Source organism: Ochotona curzoniae, unplaced genomic scaffold (assembly GCF_017591425.1).
Source record: "Ochotona curzoniae isolate NIBS_2020 unplaced genomic scaffold, NIBS_Ocur_1.0 patch337, whole genome shotgun sequence".
Taxonomy (NCBI): Eukaryota; Metazoa; Chordata; class Mammalia; order Lagomorpha; family Ochotonidae; genus Ochotona; species Ochotona curzoniae.
The window spans coordinates 893,835-912,308 of record NW_024466903.1 but is presented as its reverse complement, the minus strand read 5'-3'; positions in this window follow the sequence as shown (position 1 = coordinate 912,308).

Sequence of the window (18,474 nt, the reverse complement as noted above, 5' to 3'; positions counted from 1 at the left end):
ATAGACTCCTATCTTCCATCTCAGGTTCTCATTCCAGGGTCCATATGCCGCTGGCATCAAAACAGCAGTGTTGTGACACATGCCTTAAAAATTTCTACCAGCCAGGCCCAGCACGGTGGCGCAAGTGGTTAAGGTCCTCACCTTGCAAGCCCCGGGATCCCATATGGGCGCCGGTTCTATCCCTGCAGCCCCACTTCCCTTCCAGCTCCCTGCCTGTGGCCTGGGAAAGCAGTTGAGGACAGCCCAAAGCCTTGGGACCCTGCACCCGCATGGGAGACCCGGAAGAGGCTCCTGGCTTTGGATCAGCATAACATCGGCCGTTGTGGCTCACTTGGGGAGTGAATCGTCGGACTGAAGATCTTCCTCTCTGTCTTTCCTCTCTGTATATCCGCCTTTCCAATAAAAAAAATAATAAAAATAAATCTTTAAAACACAAAATTTCTACCAGCCACCATAATACATAAAATTAATCTGAACATAACAATATAAGTGCTGAAATAACAAAGCTGTTCAGGTTTTGAAGGCCTGATCTGACATTAAAAAAAAAAAAGAAAGAAAGCAAAGATCTGTGTACTCAAGAGCCTCAATTAGTCTTTCAGAAGGCTTAGCGCTGGGAAATGTGAATGGAAAATGGCCACGTGTCCAACACATTAGAAAGGACTCAGTATCCAAGATATTGGAAGAGCAATTTATAATCTTAGCATTCTTTGCAATGGAAACAAGTTGTGCCATCCATTACCAAGATCTGCCAACAAATAGAGAACTGTCTTTGGGAAGTAGAGGTCATGGTAGGGCCAACCCATACCCAAAGAGTAATGTTAGAAAAAAACATTTCAGACAACCTGGCATGATGAAAAATATTTCCTTATTAGTGATTTTCTTAAAACTGAGATTCCCAAATAGGAATAAATCTATGTAGATCATGTTAAAAATACTTTGTATATGAATTTTGGAAAAAATACATATTTAAAAAAATTTTTTTAAGATTTATTTTATTTTTATTGGAAAGGTGGATATACAGAGAGGAGAGACAGAGAGGAAGATCTTCCGTCCGATGATTCACTCCCCAAGTGAGCCCAATGGCCGATGCTATGCCGATCCGAAGCCAGGAGCCTCTTCTGGGTCTCCCACGCGGGTGCAGGGTCCCAAAGCTTTGGGCCGTCCTGGACTGTTTCCCTGGGCCACAGGAAGGGAGCTGGAAGGGAAGCGGGGCTGCTGGGATTAGAACCGGTGCCCATATGTGATCCCGGGCGTGCAAGGTGAGGACCTTAACCGCTGCACCACCGTGCTGGGCCCATATCTTTTGCTGTTTCTTAAACAGCACTTCTCATAAAGTTCTTACCAATTCATAGAATATTAACTTTAATTATTAGTTTGTGGTCATTCTCTAGTCTCTAAATATTTTTCTATAGTGTCATTTTTAACAAATCTTATATGACATTATAAGGTTTCCTACTTGCTATTACGACTGTGTTGTTCATTTTCAGAATCATCTGCTTTGAACTTTTAAAGCAACTCTCCTCTGCTTTATTTTCTGTAATGTCTAGTGTAACAACATAAAATGTTAATATTGTTTGATAACTTTTATTTTTAGTAATTTCCACATACACTGTATTTTGTAGGAATCGTTCATCTCTGAATTTGATATAAAACCACTTCACTATTTAGTTTGGCCAGGGGCACACTCCTGGCTCCCCTCCATTAATCTTATGTTCAAATACTAACTAGCTGTATTTCTTCTGCATTTTCAATTGATGTGCTTGAGATTGAATTTCAGCCTGACATCTATTAACTGAATGCTTTTCAAATAGTGAAATCTTTACGAAGTATAATTGTCCAAGATTTCAGTAGATCCCACATATTTTACATGTATTATGACAATTTCAAAGGGATGAAATTATTTTTGGAAATCAGTGTGAAGGGGAAATCTGTATAATATTCTAAAACTAACAAGTTTGTTATTTAGAATATTAAATTGATTTCCACTCTGTAGTAATAATGCACAAAATTATATGTAAACCAATTATTTAAAAGGTTTGCTGCAAATGACAATGGTATAAACAGTAAAGTGATTATGGTAAATGATTGACAATTTTTAAAAGTGTCTACGTATATTAGAATTTTTAGATATTAGCATGTTAAAAATAATATCACAATTTGTGATTTTTGGAATCAGGGACAGAGCAGTGCTTCAACTCTTCCCAGTAAATTCTTTTAGATATATAATAATAGATTCGTCATCCATCTACTCTCTATTGGAATGTTGAGATTCTAGTCTTAATTGGTTTCTAGATAAATTGCCGGATTGGAAAAGACAAATAGAAGTAGATAACACTAGTTTAGTTTCTGTTAATATCCATGAAATTCACAAATAACTTCTCAATTAGGTTTCTAAAAAAAAAAGCTATGGAGAATTAATATTGATTATAATTAGCTATAGTTGACAGATTTATGGTAACAGAATTCTATCAAAACAAACAAACAAAAAAGCAATATCCACCAAAGTGAGAAAAGTTGATGAGTTAACTAACATGTGTATCTTCAAAATCTATCATTCTTAGCTAGATAGAAAAAATTTCGCTGGAAATGTCATGCCGATTCTTTCTCTAAGCTTATCATGTAATGCCTGAGCAGAATTGGTTGTGCTGCATTACAGACTGACAACAGATTTAATAGAGTGTTTAATTTTATCATTGTTCATGAAACATCTTTGCACACATAAAATCTGAAATACGAAGAAATGTCATCATAGTAAAAAACTAAAGTAGGTTTTACTATGTGATTTGTGGAAATTTTAAAAAATATGTTGTGATTCAAAAGGTACTATTTCAACTCCATAGATAATAAATAATAATGTCTAAATACCATATTATTATAAATGTCCAGAAAGGTATAATTTTTTTTTAAAGATTTATTTTTAATATTTTTTCATTGGAAAGGCGGATATATAGAGAGGAGAGACAGAGAGGAAGATCTTCCATCGATGATTCACTCCCCAAGTGAGCACAATGGGCCGATACTATGCTGATCCGAAGCCAGGAGCCTCTTCCGGGTCTCCCACGCTGGTGCAGGTTCCCAAAGCCTTGGGCTGTCCTCGACTGCTTTCCCGGGCCACAGGCAGGGAGCTGGAAGGGAAGCGGGGCTGCTGGGATCAGAACCGGCGCCCATATGGGATCCCGGTGCAAGGAGAGGACCTTTAACCACTTGTGCCACCGCGCCGGGCCCGAAAGGTATAATTTTTTAAATGGAGAAACCAAAACAGATATTTAGATAATCATGATAAATGCAAGGTACTTCAAGAGTTAAAGGACATTCTTAGGTTTATCAACAAGAAAACAGATTAAATTTCACCTTGGAATTTAAATTCTTCAAGTATATAAGGGAAGAAAATATAAGATTTACCAATCTTTATTTCTTCCTCTTGTGTAATTCAGTTTTCTAGAAATTTTTTTGGTCACAGTTCCAGAAAACAATTTCCCTGTAAAGATATTAATCACTAGCATAATCAAAGGCACATCCAAATCTGTCTGTAAAATCACTGAATAGTCCTGCCAAGAATTCTGATCACAAAATTTAAGATTAAGCTTTCCTCAAATAAAGAAGGTTAATTATATCTTCATAATAACAAAAAGTGATGACTTAAGGTCATCAAATTCTGGTCAACTGTCTAACTCCATGTCATCACTATGACTAATTTTTGCACAATACACAATGATGTAATTAAACAAGGTAAGTTTCTGAGTAGAAGCGATGATTAAACATTCAGGGTTTACAAGAACTGAGAGAAAGAAAAGTGTTGAGTGGGTCAGCAGACATATTTACGGTTATAAAAATCTACATAAATGAGCCTAGACAGAGAATGCATCTGTGAATTTGTTAAATTTGAAAACTCCAAGGAGAATAATAAATATAGAGCAGGCAGCATGGAAAAAAAGTCAGTGAAACTTGGCAGCTTACTGTGCTAAAAGTAGTTGAATCCACTAAAATGGAACCTTATACAGCTGGCTTAAGTATAAAGAACCAAATGCTTAGCCAAAAACTCTAGTGCATTAAGATCCCTTATAGAATATTCAACAAAAATGTTTCTATTAATATTATAGAATATACTTTAGATAAGTAGTTAAGAAAAATAAAAGGCAATGAAGAATTTCAGGACCATAACCTTAGACAAAAGCTAATATAGTTTAGCATCATATTAATATAAATCATAGATGATAACTATTTGATCATCATCCAGTTTCCATTTCTTTCAAATGAATTATTAGAGTTTTTAAGTTGCAATAGCTCCAAATAGCAATTAGTTTAGCATTCATCATAGAAAACATTCCTAATTCAAATATTGTAGAAATTGTTTATTGTTAAAGAAAAATACTAGACAATATCAAACATATTTGTGGCACACTATGTGATACTATAGTACAAGCATAGATTGCTTAAAATTTAATAAGAGTAAAGATATTCTCTTCTGTAAACTTTTAATATTTCTCTAGTGTGAAAATAGCCAAATTCCTGTCTTCTAGTTTATTACATATTTGCCATTTGATTTAAATCCATAAAATACAGGTCTTGATTAAGCATTTTATAAGTATGTATTGCACTGCAGATATTGAAAGATGATTGTAAGCAGCATTTTGATGATTTGCATTCTTTCATTACCATCAGAAAGACAGGACAATGTCAAATCATAAACTTTTATAACGTAGACCAGAACTGCTACCATGTTACATCATTGTCCTAATTCTGTCTTCTGCTGCAAACATGTGAGAACAGATATATGCTCACAGATCTGTAACTGAAAGATTTGATGTGTTAGTCAATGATAGCTTATCTCCTACTTCATCCTATTGTGGTGAAAAGAAGATTGTAAGTGTGCAGGGCTCACCAAATTTTTTTACACTGTTTCTGCCTCATGGTAAATTTGGAACTTGAAGTTATTTATAGATGTAACGTTCACTAATGCAGGAAGGTTAGCTGTTTATTTGTTTGCAGGATTTTGTGGGATATCAACTTTGTAGAGGTTACTAAATAACCAAAGTCTCTGAACTCATTATCCATTAAGATATTAAAAGGAATTATTCATAAAAGTTAAAAATAATATAGTCGAGTTTAATAAATCATTAATTATGGGTGCACAATGAAACACAGATGTCCTTTTTTTAGAAAAAGCAGCATATTACATGCTGAAGTTATTAGTTATCCTTTCTTGAAGACTGGGAATAGTTTTCCAGCGTATAAGTTTACAATTTAATTTCATTCTGCTTATTACATCATCTTGATCTTGCCCCTCTTCAAAGTTGATTGGATCTCATTGATACCACCACCTGAGTCATTGTCTAAGAATCCTCACGTTTGGAGAAGGAGGCTTGCCAACTTCCTGAATAACTGTCCGAGTATGACATTTATATCATGTCTAGATATTGATGTCCTCTTTATAAAGCCTCAGAATTTGGTTTCTATTCTTACTGGAAGTTTTTTGTTTCTCCACTTCTCTGAATACGCATGCCCTTCTAGGGTGTAACCAGCTATGTCCTTATTACCACCTGCTCTTCTTTACAGTCTCCATTTGCCATCACCATCTATACTTTCCTACACTCCATTATCTGTTCACATTATCTGTTTGTGAGTTTTGTGTTTCTGACTTTTCGTATGGGAAAAAGAGTGAATGTACTTATGTATCTCATTTCAGATGAAAGACAATCATTGCTCATGCAACACCAAAAGTAAGAAATGATTTCAACAAACTGGTAAATTCTGTTTACTGTTTTTCAGAAGCATAATTTTCCCCCTTTAAAATTCTGAATTTCCACAATCCTGTTACAAGTCTCAGAACACAACATAAACACAGTACCCATTTTTCAGATATTTGCATGATTGCTCATTTTCAAAGTGGTCAGATTACTGATAGCGACATCTTTTTCAACTCAGTTGAAAAATTTATTCTACTAATTTTGTAAAAGAACATTTCAAAAGTCATTTTATCTGGAGATTACTTAAATTTTAGATTAGTTTTATTTTGTATGGCTTTCCTGTTTCTGGCATCGTATTTATCAGTCCAAGTTATCAATCTTTTAAAAATTTGAGTACCTGGTGCGGTGGCCTAGTATCTAACGTCCTTACCCTGAACACGCTGGGATCCTATAGAGGCAACAATTCTAATCCCGGCAGCTCCATTTCCCATCCAGCTCCCTGCTTGTGGTCTGGGAATGCAGTCGAGGACAGCTCCAAGCCTTGGGATCCTGCATCTGCATGGGAGACCTGGAAGAAGCTCCTGGCTTCTGGCTTCGGATTAGCTCAGCTCCAGTCGTTGTGGCTGCTTGGGGAAGTGAACCATCAGATAGAAGATCTTCCTCACACCTCCTCTCTGTATATCTGACTTTGTAATAAAAATAAATAAATCTTTATAAAAAATTTAGGTAAATATATTAATTAGGAATATATGTGGGGAAGATCAGTGATAAAATACTTATAATGACCTAGCACAGGAAATATATGACATACCATAGTTACTAGTAAATGCACGAAGTTATGATATCTTGAATACTGTAACCTTTGAATGTAAAGCAACCTTAGGATTTAATGGTAGATTAATGGCCCTTTTTATCACTGCACTATTTCTAATGTTTTATCATCAGTAATGAAATGTTTTGGGCTAAAACTCTTTTTTTAAAAAAAGTGGAAAAGTTGGGTTATAAACAGTCTTATTTTGTTACATGAACATTTATTTGAATGGCAAAATGACACAGAGAGGAGGAAAAGAAGACAGAGAGGAAGACACACAGAGGGAGGGAGAAACAAGTAAAAGATATGTATCTCCTATCTGATATTCCGCACCCAAAATGCCCACATAGCCAGATCTGGGCCAGGCACAAACCAAGAACCAGGAATCCTTTGTTACTCTCCAAGTTGTGTGGCATAGAAGAAAGGACATGATCCAAATTCGACTGTCTTCCTAGGAAAATTAGCAGGAAACTGGATCACAAATGAAACAATCAGCAATTAAATCCACAATGTGATATGGACTGCTGGCCTTTCAAACAGTTTACTTAACACATAGGGCCACAACATCTACCCCGATTTTATGTATTGAGACACTACTATAGCTGAGCTAAGTGTGTTTTAGATGCTTTAAGTGTTCTTGCTTTACCATCACAAATGGCAAGGAAGAAAGCATGAATAAATTTAAATACTTGGTGCATAGTTCAAGTCGCAGTTAGCTCATAGCAGCATTCTTGTCAGTTGCCTTTACGACATCATTCTGGAGACTCAAAGTAAGAATATAAAGGAAACAAAATGGAAAAACAGCTATACCTGTCCTTAAAATCAACCAAGCCATGAATGTGTGCTTTCCTGGAGGCTAAAACTACATTAAAAAACTGGGGATTTAGTGTTCTTTCTGACCAAAGTTTTAAACAGTTTAAAATGTAAAGTTAGCACATAATACATTATATTTAAATATTATTTGCTTCAGAAATTTGTAATGGTAAAACATTGAGAAATTTTAAATGCATTAGAATATAGAAACTGATAAACAACTTGAGTGATAATATCTTAATTGATTTCACGAGTGCATTATTGTCTACATGTGCATAAAAATATTTGTAAAATATGTAGGTTTAGTCCCAACATTGTGGCACAGTAGAATAAGCCGCAATCTCCAGGGCTGGCATTAAGGATACTGATTCAAGCCTGGGTTGATCCAATTCCAATCCAGCTGCCTGCTAATGTGTCCAGGGAAGTAGTGAAGAACAGCTTACGTGCTTAGGCCCCTTCACTGGCATGAGAGACCCAGAAGAAGCTCCTGGTGCGGGACTGGTGTGGGCTTATCTAGATCCTTGTAGCCGTTTGAACTGTGAATGAACAGTTCGAAGATTCTCTCTCTCTCTTCCTTTTCTCAGTCCTTTTTGTAACTCTCACTTCCAAAGAAACAAATCTCCTTAAAATTTAGGTTTAAAATGTAAGAAATTGATGTTAAATGTTTACAGTTTTTTTCCCATAATGCTCAATAATTTCCTCTTCTCCAATTTAATATCTCACATATATGATGCTAGATTTGTGGCCTTTTTGCATTAACATTTTAGTATAAAGAACTTATTATACTCAAACTGAGTGTACATCTTATTGAATTTAAAGAACACTATTTTCAGAGGCCACTGTGAAATCCGTCCCCATATTAGACTAAATTTCTTTGCTGTATATACCAATGGAATAATATCTGGCAGCTATGCCTGAAACAATTGAATCTTCTACAGCCAAACACAGTGCTATTATAGCATCTACTCAGTTTCAAAACATATCAGTTATTCTCTAACCAGTCCCTCTTGCATGTGACATTTCACCGCTGAACCCAATAATTCCACATGAATTACAATTGTATAATCCCACCTCTAAACCGTTGTACTTATTTCCTAGCTCTAGTTCAACCTGGCTCCAGAAAAGAACTGAACACCCAACAATATTCTATTTTCCATGACCTTTTCTCTGTAATATACTTGGATTACACTTGATTATTCTGGTCTCTAGAACCCAAGTTATTATTTCAGAATGAAATTCATACTTCTTCTGCCTCCTCTTTTTCCCTTCCCATATGTTCCTTTCAGAAACCAACCTGTGCATCAGCCCCAAATCAAATCTTGTTTCATTTTCCTTGAGCTATACAGGCTCCCTTCTCTCCACTCCTGTTGCATTTAATTTTGTTCATTGTTTGGTTTCTTGTCATTTTCTCTCTTTTTTTTTCATTTTCAGAATGATTATTGTGACATCAACATCCCTCAAAGAATTAGTATGATGATTAAATTACATGATCTGTGCTGAGAAGCATGTCAAATATTGAACGTACTTAGCAAACTTATTTTACTATTACTGTTACAACAAAGTGAATAGCAATCCCAATGAAGCTGGAATAATTCATGGTCTGGTTTACATATTCTGTTTGCATGTATTATTTCTCCCTAACTAGAAGAAAATTTACTCCAAAGTAGAGATTGTGTCATTCTATGTTGCCTCTATTAGATGTTATCAATGGCCAGTTGATACTTACTGACTTATGGTTTTGAAATTTTATTTATTTATGTGAAAGTTTGGGAGACAGGCATGAACACAGAAACAGACAGTAAAAGTGACAGAGGTTTTTACACTGCTGATTCTCATTTTAAATACCTATAGTAGCCAGGACTAAGCCAGGCTGATACCAAGAGGCAGAGCTCAATCTGACTCACCTCAGTGAGTGGTACGCACATGTTGACTTAACTCATCCCTTGCTTTTCATGGTGTGGATTAGTGCATAGTTGATTCAGAAGCAAAGAAAACGGTACTAAAATCAAGGTTTTCAATTAAGTGATGCAGGCATGCTAACTACTATGCCAAATGCCAAGTGCAAGAACAAATTTTCCATTCTCATTTTTTAACTATGGCATGCTCTAAGTTTTATAGCATTTGTTAATTTAGGTATTATTATATGGCCATTTATTTCATAGAGGTAGATTTTAAACCCTAAGAACAGTCTATTTTCAGTTTTGTTGTTTATCCATCGCACAAAACAGGCATTGTGATATAGATTTGGAATCAATGCCTTAGATATTACCTCAAACACCTGCTCAGGTTGCTGTGGTCTTTCAAGCACAAGTGAACTGACAGATTGCAGGATTTCTTCATAATGCCCACAGCGTTTCAGAAATCTTGATCAGCACAGAACAAAAAAGTACTCTTGATGAATGAATCATGTTTTTAAATAGTGAACACACTCATTGACGTCACTATACAATAATTTAGTTTAACGTGTTTTTTTTTTCCACAGCCATTGTTTATACTTGTCTTGCCATTAATGCTCTCCCCAGTGGAACCACTGACCATCACAAGATTCAGGCAGACACTGAACCAAGAGGTCCGAGAAAGCTTGTAGTGGCCTTGTGTCCTATACCTCACATGTATTTGCCCTGAAGAGGTTCATATGTTTCAAAGCTGACAGCACCTAATTCTGTGCTTAAAGACAGCTACACCTCTGCTAACAAAGGGCATCCAAATGACTCCCAACAACGCATGGGAACAGTAACAGGCAACTTACCTGCTGACAGTCCTGATATCCTCTCCCTGAGTCAGATCGGTTGGCTTTCTGCTCCTTCGATACTGCAAATTCTTTTTCCTTAACTTTACACATCTGTGCATCTCTTGCAATACACATCTCATAGATGTTTAGCTTATAAATACCTATCATTTCAGTGGTATGACCTCTACAGGGCCTCTTGCCACATATAATACCATCATTTTAATTGCATGAGTGATTGAAATAAAATATGCAGAAGTCAAACAATTGAACACTTTAAAAACTTTCCTTTTTAATTAAAATGTCAGCAAGAATGATTTTCATGAAGTAGGCACACAATTTTTACAAAAATATAAAGCCTTTATTAACTTTTAATTAGAAAATTGGGGACTACTCAAGCATTAAAATAGCATATTTTAAATAAAAACTGACTTGACAAATTGTTATCAAAATGTTATAAATTATTCAAAATACAACTCCTGAATTTTTGCAATTCCTTACCAGTGTTACACAGAAATTCATGTCAAATTTTGTACAGTTTTGTCAATCCAGGGACTTTTATTCATTTTCTTACATATACACCTGTTTTTAGCTACTACTTATGCAACTAAAACAAACAAACAAACAAACAAACAAAAACTAGATGTAGAAGTAGAATTGTCTTTTGCAAAACTCTGGTATTCAGACAGGATACGGTAAGCTTGGACTCACACATACCTTACTAGGTAGGGTACAAAGATTAGTTACTCCTCACTAGGGTAATGAAGATTTCTCTGCACATCCCTCCTATAACTGTTCTACACCTCAATTGTTGACATATGCCTGGTTAGAGTTATAAGCCAGTTTTGACTAAAATCTGCCAAGTTCAGCAAAATTATGTTTCAACACTATAAAGTGCTAAATACTAAAATGAAAATAGACATAACAACTGAATAGTACCCTGTAGCCATTTTAAGGTGTATAGAATCTGGTTGTATATAAAGTAAAATTGAAATGTCGGCCCGGTGCGGTGGCACAGTGGTTAAGGTCCTCGCCTTGCACGCCCGGGATCACATATGGGCACCGGTTCTATCCCAGCAGCCCCGCTTCCCTTCCAGCTCCCTGCTTGTGGCCCGGGAAAGCACTCCAGGATGGCCCAAAGCTTTGGGACCCTGCACCCGCGTGGAAGACCCAGAAGAGGCTCCTGGCTTCGGACCGGCATAGCATTGGCCGTTGCGCTCACTTAGGGAGTGAATCATGGGACGGAATATCTTCCTCTCTGTATATCTGCCTTTCCAATAAAAACATAATAATAAAAATAAATTTTTAAAAAGAAAAATTGAAATGTCAATGAAGTAGTCACAGGATGTGGTTAAGAACTTGCATTGTTTTAACATATTGATTACTCAATACCATGTCAATTAATTCCATAATGTTGTAAATTGTTGTTGATGTTGTGCTGGGGCTTTCAATTGATTAGGATGATATTCTGCCAGCTCTACCTTCAGACCAGAGATGGTTTTCCCAAGAAACCATTGAATTTATCTGGACAACAAGATGCTGGACTCTGTTTGATATACACTTGCAATGAAAGAATCTTGACTGAATTTGAAATGTAATACAGCAACAAGGTGGAGGAATCCACCATGGGGGAAGGGTACGAGGAGGGGTTGGGGAAATTCCAGAGCCTATGAAACTGTGTCACATAATGCATTGTCATTAATAAAAAACAAAACAGTTTATCCCAGAGGAAAAAAAAAAAAAAAGAACTCTGGTGTTTTGAGAATTGTATTATAAAAACATGTTATAATCTGTTCTAAATAACGGTTATACTTCATAAGAAAAATAAAAAAAAAAACAGTATTACAACTATTCTAATATTAGGTCATGTTATCCATTCTGCTAATACAAAAAAAAAATTAAAGAATCTTTTTTTTTGTTTTGCTATTTGTCTCTAAACATATCTCTGTATAATTTCATTAAAACATTAGTTATTAACTGTCAACATTAATGATTATTTCTACATGACATGTATTAATGTACAAATAGCACTTAAGATCTACATATTTATAAATAGAAATGGCTCTAGAGAGAATAAAATTTATTTTTGTGCTTAATTAGGAACATGCAAAATTTTAAAATCACATACTATCTCAAATGAAAATGATTTCTATTATTTCCTGAAATGTTGATAGTTTAATTAAATTTATGAAAAGACAATATATGAGAATAATATAGATTATAATGTCAATTCTGAGCCAACTAAATAGTTTCTAGAGGAAATTTTATTTGCTAATAAACACATGTGCATTTTAGAAGTCTTTTACCAAAATATGGGAAAAAATGCATTGGATGTTTTAATCATTTTTCAGAGAAGTTAAGTTATACCTTAGATACTACTCTTAAAAAACAACCCAGAAATATAAAATTTCACAAATGTAATATTGGTCTTGTATATAGCTTTAAAATTAAATCTTTGTTTGAAAATACATGATTTCACTTATGTAAATGTATGGATTAAATATTTATCTGGAAAGCTTGTGCATCTTCTTTATTTTAAAGTTTTACTTTTTCATAATAGAGTTCCATAAATCCAGAAGTTTCTCTTTCTTCCCTCCCCATTTCCCTTTCCCCTTTCCTTCCCTCTCCCACCCTCCGTACTAGGTTTAATGTTTCGATTTGACTTAAGTTGCTTAAGGAATGCAGTGGTGTACTATGGAAATAAACAGCTGATTAGCGGTATGAGCAGAAGTAGCCTTCTGGAACAGTAAGGATGTATCTCAATGCTGTCATAAAAGCAGACAGTAGAGCTGAAGCCAGGAAATAAATTTCAGCTCTGTATTTAATTGCTAAGTGACCAATGTAAAAGGTTCCTGAACTTGTTTTGAGTTTCTTTTCTGTTTCTTTTAAATTGATGTAAACATCATAGAGGCTAAAATCATTAATTGCATAGGACAATAAATTAGCAATAAAATATATGTATAAAGCAAGAGATCTGTTTTGAATGCTAGATCTGACATGCTTCCATAGGCATGAGAAGGTCATTTAATTTCTCAGAGATTCAGTTTCCCTTATGGAAAGAATATACAACAAGATTTTTAAAATAGTGAGACAGGGTAGTGATTAAAAGAGTTAAAGCCATTTAGTTTATTTTATTTTTGAATTTGTTATTTATTGTTTTCTTTTTAGATTTGTTTATTTATTGGAAAGTCAGATAAACAGAGAGGAAGAGAGACAGAAAGCAAAATCTTCCCCAAATGGCCATAACTGCCAGAGCTGAGCCCTGCCCTCCCAGGCAACAAACAGGAGCCAGATGGGAAGTTGGGCCGCAGGGATTAGAACCTGTGACTACATGGGATCCTGGAGCATACAAGGCCAGGACTTTAGCCTCTAGGCTACCACGCTGGGCCCTAGCTCATTTTATTATAAACACAGTTCAATAATAAAGCAACTTAAATAATCAATATATGAATATATGTTATGAATGCTATATTATGTCATTTCAAGAGTTTTCCAACTTATTTAGTTTGAGTCATTATAAACATATTGAAATGGAAACACTGGGCAGAAAATAAAACTATGTACTTCATTCTTGCAGCATATAGTTTAAAGTAATACACCCTGTTATAAAGGAAGAAATGTAATTTCCATGGTTCTGTAAAATGGGAAATAAGTTTTCTTTATTTGTGAAGAGCAAATAAAATATTTCTTCGGCAAAGAGCAGTCACTGGAGAATATGGAACAATCATGCTCTTGCCCCAAAGTTATAATCACCAAAGAAGGAAAGGGAAGCAAATGATCAGATTCCTTTTTAGAGCATCCAAGGCTATTTTTTAAGATATGGAAAGTCAGATATACAGTGTGGAGGAGAGACAGAGCGGAAGATCTGTCTGCTGATTCACTCCCCAAGTGGACGCAACAGGCAGGGCTGAGCCAATGTGAAGCCAGGAGCCAGGAGCTTCTGGGTCTCCCACACAGGTGCAGGGTCCCAAGGCTTTGGGTCATCCTTTATGATTTCTCAGGCCACAAGCAGGGAGTTGGATGGGAAGTGGGGCCACGGAGACATGAAGCAGCTCCCCTATGGGCTCCTGGCATGTGCAAGGTAAGGACTTAATACACTAGGCTACTGCACCAGGGCCAAAGGCTTTTTTGTTCTTGTTGTTTGTTTTTTTCCTAACCTATTATACCTTCATTCTTGGACCTGTCGAATTCCCCAAGGACCTTTTTACCCTATTATAATGAAGGTAAATGTCATCATATAAGGCAAGTGTGTGTGAGAAATGAATTAAAATGCTCTTCATCTATGATATTTGTGGAGTATGGAAACCAGAGATGGTTTGAAAAATCTGATGCACCCAAGAGAAGCAGGTAGAGACACTCTGATCTGCTTATGGATATCTGAAGACAGCTGGTAACAGGAAGAGTGGTATGAATTCTTTCTTGTTCACAGTCTGGACACGTCTAATCCTGAGAGAGGTTCCCATATACACTGTCCAGTCAGGCTTTACATTCAGGTGTCTTGGTTAAAACACTTTGACAGAATAAACCTCCCATTTTCCATCATCCAGAACAGTGGGTAAGGGAACCAGGCTTTCCCAGTACTGGGAGGGGCAGAGGGACTGGAACAGACTGGGAAAGGGTGACTGGACGAGATTAGCCTAAAGGAAAGAGGAAAAGCATAGTGTGAAGAAGATTGAGACAGAATCCTTCTCCCAGGAAAGTCTTTCTTGAGGACCTGGGATTTACCAATTTGAAGTGAATACAACAAAGACAGACCCAGTCTGGTTTTCTGGATCTAGTGGAAAGGAAGCAGCACAAATACCTCAAAAGACAACTCAACTCATGGATAAGGGGTTAACTCATCTCTTCCTAACACCTCCCGTACTTAGATCACCCCAATATTTAAAAACTCTCTTACTTTTCATTTCAATAGGGTGGAGTTCAATTCCTCTTCCCCATTACAGTATCATTGATTACATAAAATAACTCATATAAATTCTGGCTAGCTATTTTCAACACATACCTGAAGACTCTCTCTTTGATAGTTTGGTTACGAAGGTGTGATTTTTGAGAGAAGACCGCTGTGCCACACAAGATGATAACTGATAAATTAAATTTAAGAAATTCCAAAAATCCAGCAGTACCATAACCCCTAGTTAATAAAAGGATTAGCATGCAGACCGGGGGAACATGCATTTCATTTAGAGTGAACAAAGAAAAACCACCATTTTCTTCACATATCACATTAAGAATGTGTGGATTTTGACCCCTCTCCTCAAGTTTTAAAAACAGTTTCAATACAACTCAAAGTAAAGGAAGACAAGCAATGACAACAAGCAATGACAAGCAGTGACAACCCTCCCTTCAACAACAGTCTTGGAAGAATTGGGCTGCTCTGGAAATTACTTGACAGCAGTTGAACATGAAAGTGTAATATGTTTCTGTAAATAGTATGAAATTTAAAAATAGCGTTAACAATCTGTATGCCACATAGAAGTGCCTGGTTGAATTCCTGCTCTATTCTCTGTGTCAGTCTCCTAGGGATGTGAGCTCAGGGACTGTGCAAAGTGATTTTCTGCAACCTGTGTGGGAGACCTGGATTGAGTTGCAGTTCTTGGCATTGGCCTCTCTTGTTCACTGTGGCCATGTGAGGAGTGAAGCAGGCAATGTTGGATCTCTTTCTCTCTCTCTCTCCGTGTGTGTGTGTGTGTGTGTGTGTGTGTGTGTGTGCCAAAGTTTGGAGTCAAGAGCTTTTTCTGGGTCTCCACATGAATGCAGGGGCTCACAGCCTTAGGCCATCTTCTGCTGCTTTCTCACACTGGAAGCAGAGATACATGGAAAGTGAAACAGTTGCAAAGGGGTACAACGTTGCACCCATAGGGGATGCTGGCTCTTGAAGGTAGAGGATTAGCTTGAAATGTCACAATGCTGACCTCCAAAGATTTAAAATTTTATTTTGGTGTAAACTTTTGAAAAACTCTGAATCTGTGTGAGAATGTGAAGATGTGACTATTTGAAAAATGGGTACACATTAGCACAGCAATACAAAGATGAACATACATGTACCTTCAATTAACATACTATCTGTAGTTCTCATTTCAGAGGAGTATCTCAATAATCCTTGACAGATATGCTGTTTTATTAAACTCCTAGATTAATGAATCTTTCCAGATATTTTTCTGCTAAGAAACCTGAACCTGGTGGGAAATATGTGCCTAGCTCTAGCGCCAAGAATAAGAAATAATTACATAGCTCTAAACTCTTACTGAACACTCAATGGAAAGGTTTTTATCCCCTCCCTGTGCTCTGGTTTTTGTAGAGTATTATATTTTCACTACACATTATAGAATGATATATCTGGATTAAATTTTACACTAGTCTAGTGATTTTAAATTCATCTATTTTAATATGCACTGTAGAAGATAATACCTCACCATTCAATCAGTAAAATTTTAAAAGCTATTTAATAATTAATATATGAGATTTCCTAAAATCAGGCACTTCTTATATAGATTTCAATGTGTTTAATTCAGGTTCCAAACCTCAAGAATCATGTTAATATCAAAGATAATTCTATTACAACCTTATTTTTAGTCTTATTCAAGAAAAGATTCAAATTGGCAGTCCTTGTTTGGCTGCTCAAGTTCACATACTTTAAGATAAATGTATATTCTGTCCGATCTAATAACCTTTCCACATGCCATACGGCAGTCCCTTAGTTACTAATGCCACATCAGGCCTGAATTATTTTAATTTGTAGATTCTGATTTGCCATGAAACACATCCAGATAAACTTTTTGGCCCTGAAAAAAATAACAGAGAGATGGAATAAGCAATCCAAAACATTTCACAAGTTAAAATCCTGTAGAGACAAATGTGTGTTCTCTCACTGTTCCTTCTAGCAAAAACAGACAGGTGGTATATATAGATTAGAGAGCCAGAAACTTGGCTTATTTCTGACTTGTGAGCTCTCATTGCCAATCCCAGTTTTGACAGTAGTTTATTAAAAGATGTTGGGCAAGCCATTGTTCTCTGTGTGAGAATGTTCTCATTATACAAAGAAAATACTGAACACAATCCTGGCTGAGAGTTGCACAGCAGCTGCAACCATTGGCACTGGTGACTTCCGCCCTAGGAAGCAGCCTCTTCAAGCTCGGTGTTCTCCTTTCCTAATTCTGTGACTCTGTGTCAGTCTCATCTGCATTATCTTCATCTGATTCTCAAATCTGAGCTCCAGAGGAAATTGATTCACCTTTCTTGTCTTCTCCACCCTCCCACTGTAAGCACTCCTAAAACCTCTACACATCTTTGTTTTCTGTCTCATATTATTCTTTGGAGAAATTATCCCACTGGGTTCACCAAGGTGATTCAAATTTATGTGTTTAGGGCATGGGTTTTTCTCTCAGCAGACATTGATAGTTAGCCTGCCCAGCACTTGCGTACCTGTATAACCTAAAGCTTTAAGTTCTAGTCCTAGTACTTCACAATATGAAATTCTTAGGAAAGGCTGTTGTAGAAGTCATTACTAACATGAGTTCAATATTGGAGAAACATGCACTCTTAACTCAATAACACTGTTTTTCCTCATGAAAAGGTGCATTTGGGACACACACATATCATTAACACCTTCTTAAATAAAGGAAGAGATTGAGCACAAATTATAGCAGTCAAGGGATACAAGCTATTGCCAGCAAACCTAAGGCAGGTAAGTGAGACATGTGATAGATTTTCCCACACAGATCTCAGACAGAAACAAATTTCCCTGGAATATGGTTTTATACTTCTAGGCTTCAGATATGTAAGCAAATCCATTTATGTCACTTAAGCTACCTGTGTGCAATAGGTTATGAAGCTCCGAGAAATAAACACAATATGGAAGACGTTCCTATGCTAATACCAGGTTTAGTTTCCTCTTCTTGGGAATTTAGAAATTCTTCTGATTTCCAGATAGTTAAATGAATAATTTTCCCAATAGATTGTAGATACAAGTGATCAATACACTATTTAAGTCTTTTCTATATTCTATGTGCATACTAGCTCTGCCCTGTTTGTTTTGAGTAGTTCTGCAGAAGAATGAGGAGCCATTGATAAATGGTGCCCTTGATCCATTCTCTGAGGAGGAAGCATAAGGCAACTTTTAATATGGGAGGCCACCGATGACTGTTAAGAGCACAGATTCGAGCTCCAGGTGGCTCAATTCCTATTTATGTGTCTGGGAAAGCACCAGAGGACAGGTCTATTGCTTGGGCCCCTGCACTCATGTGGGAGACCCAGAAGAATCCCATGGCTTCAATCTGCCATTAGGGTCATTTGGGAGTGAATGAGTACTCTCTCTCTAACTCTTTCTATGCCTCTTTCTCTCTGATTGTCTCTGTAACTCTGCCTTTCAAACAAATAAATATTTAAAGAAAATGAATGGGTTTATCTTTATGTGACTTATTTTGTTTCTAACTTCA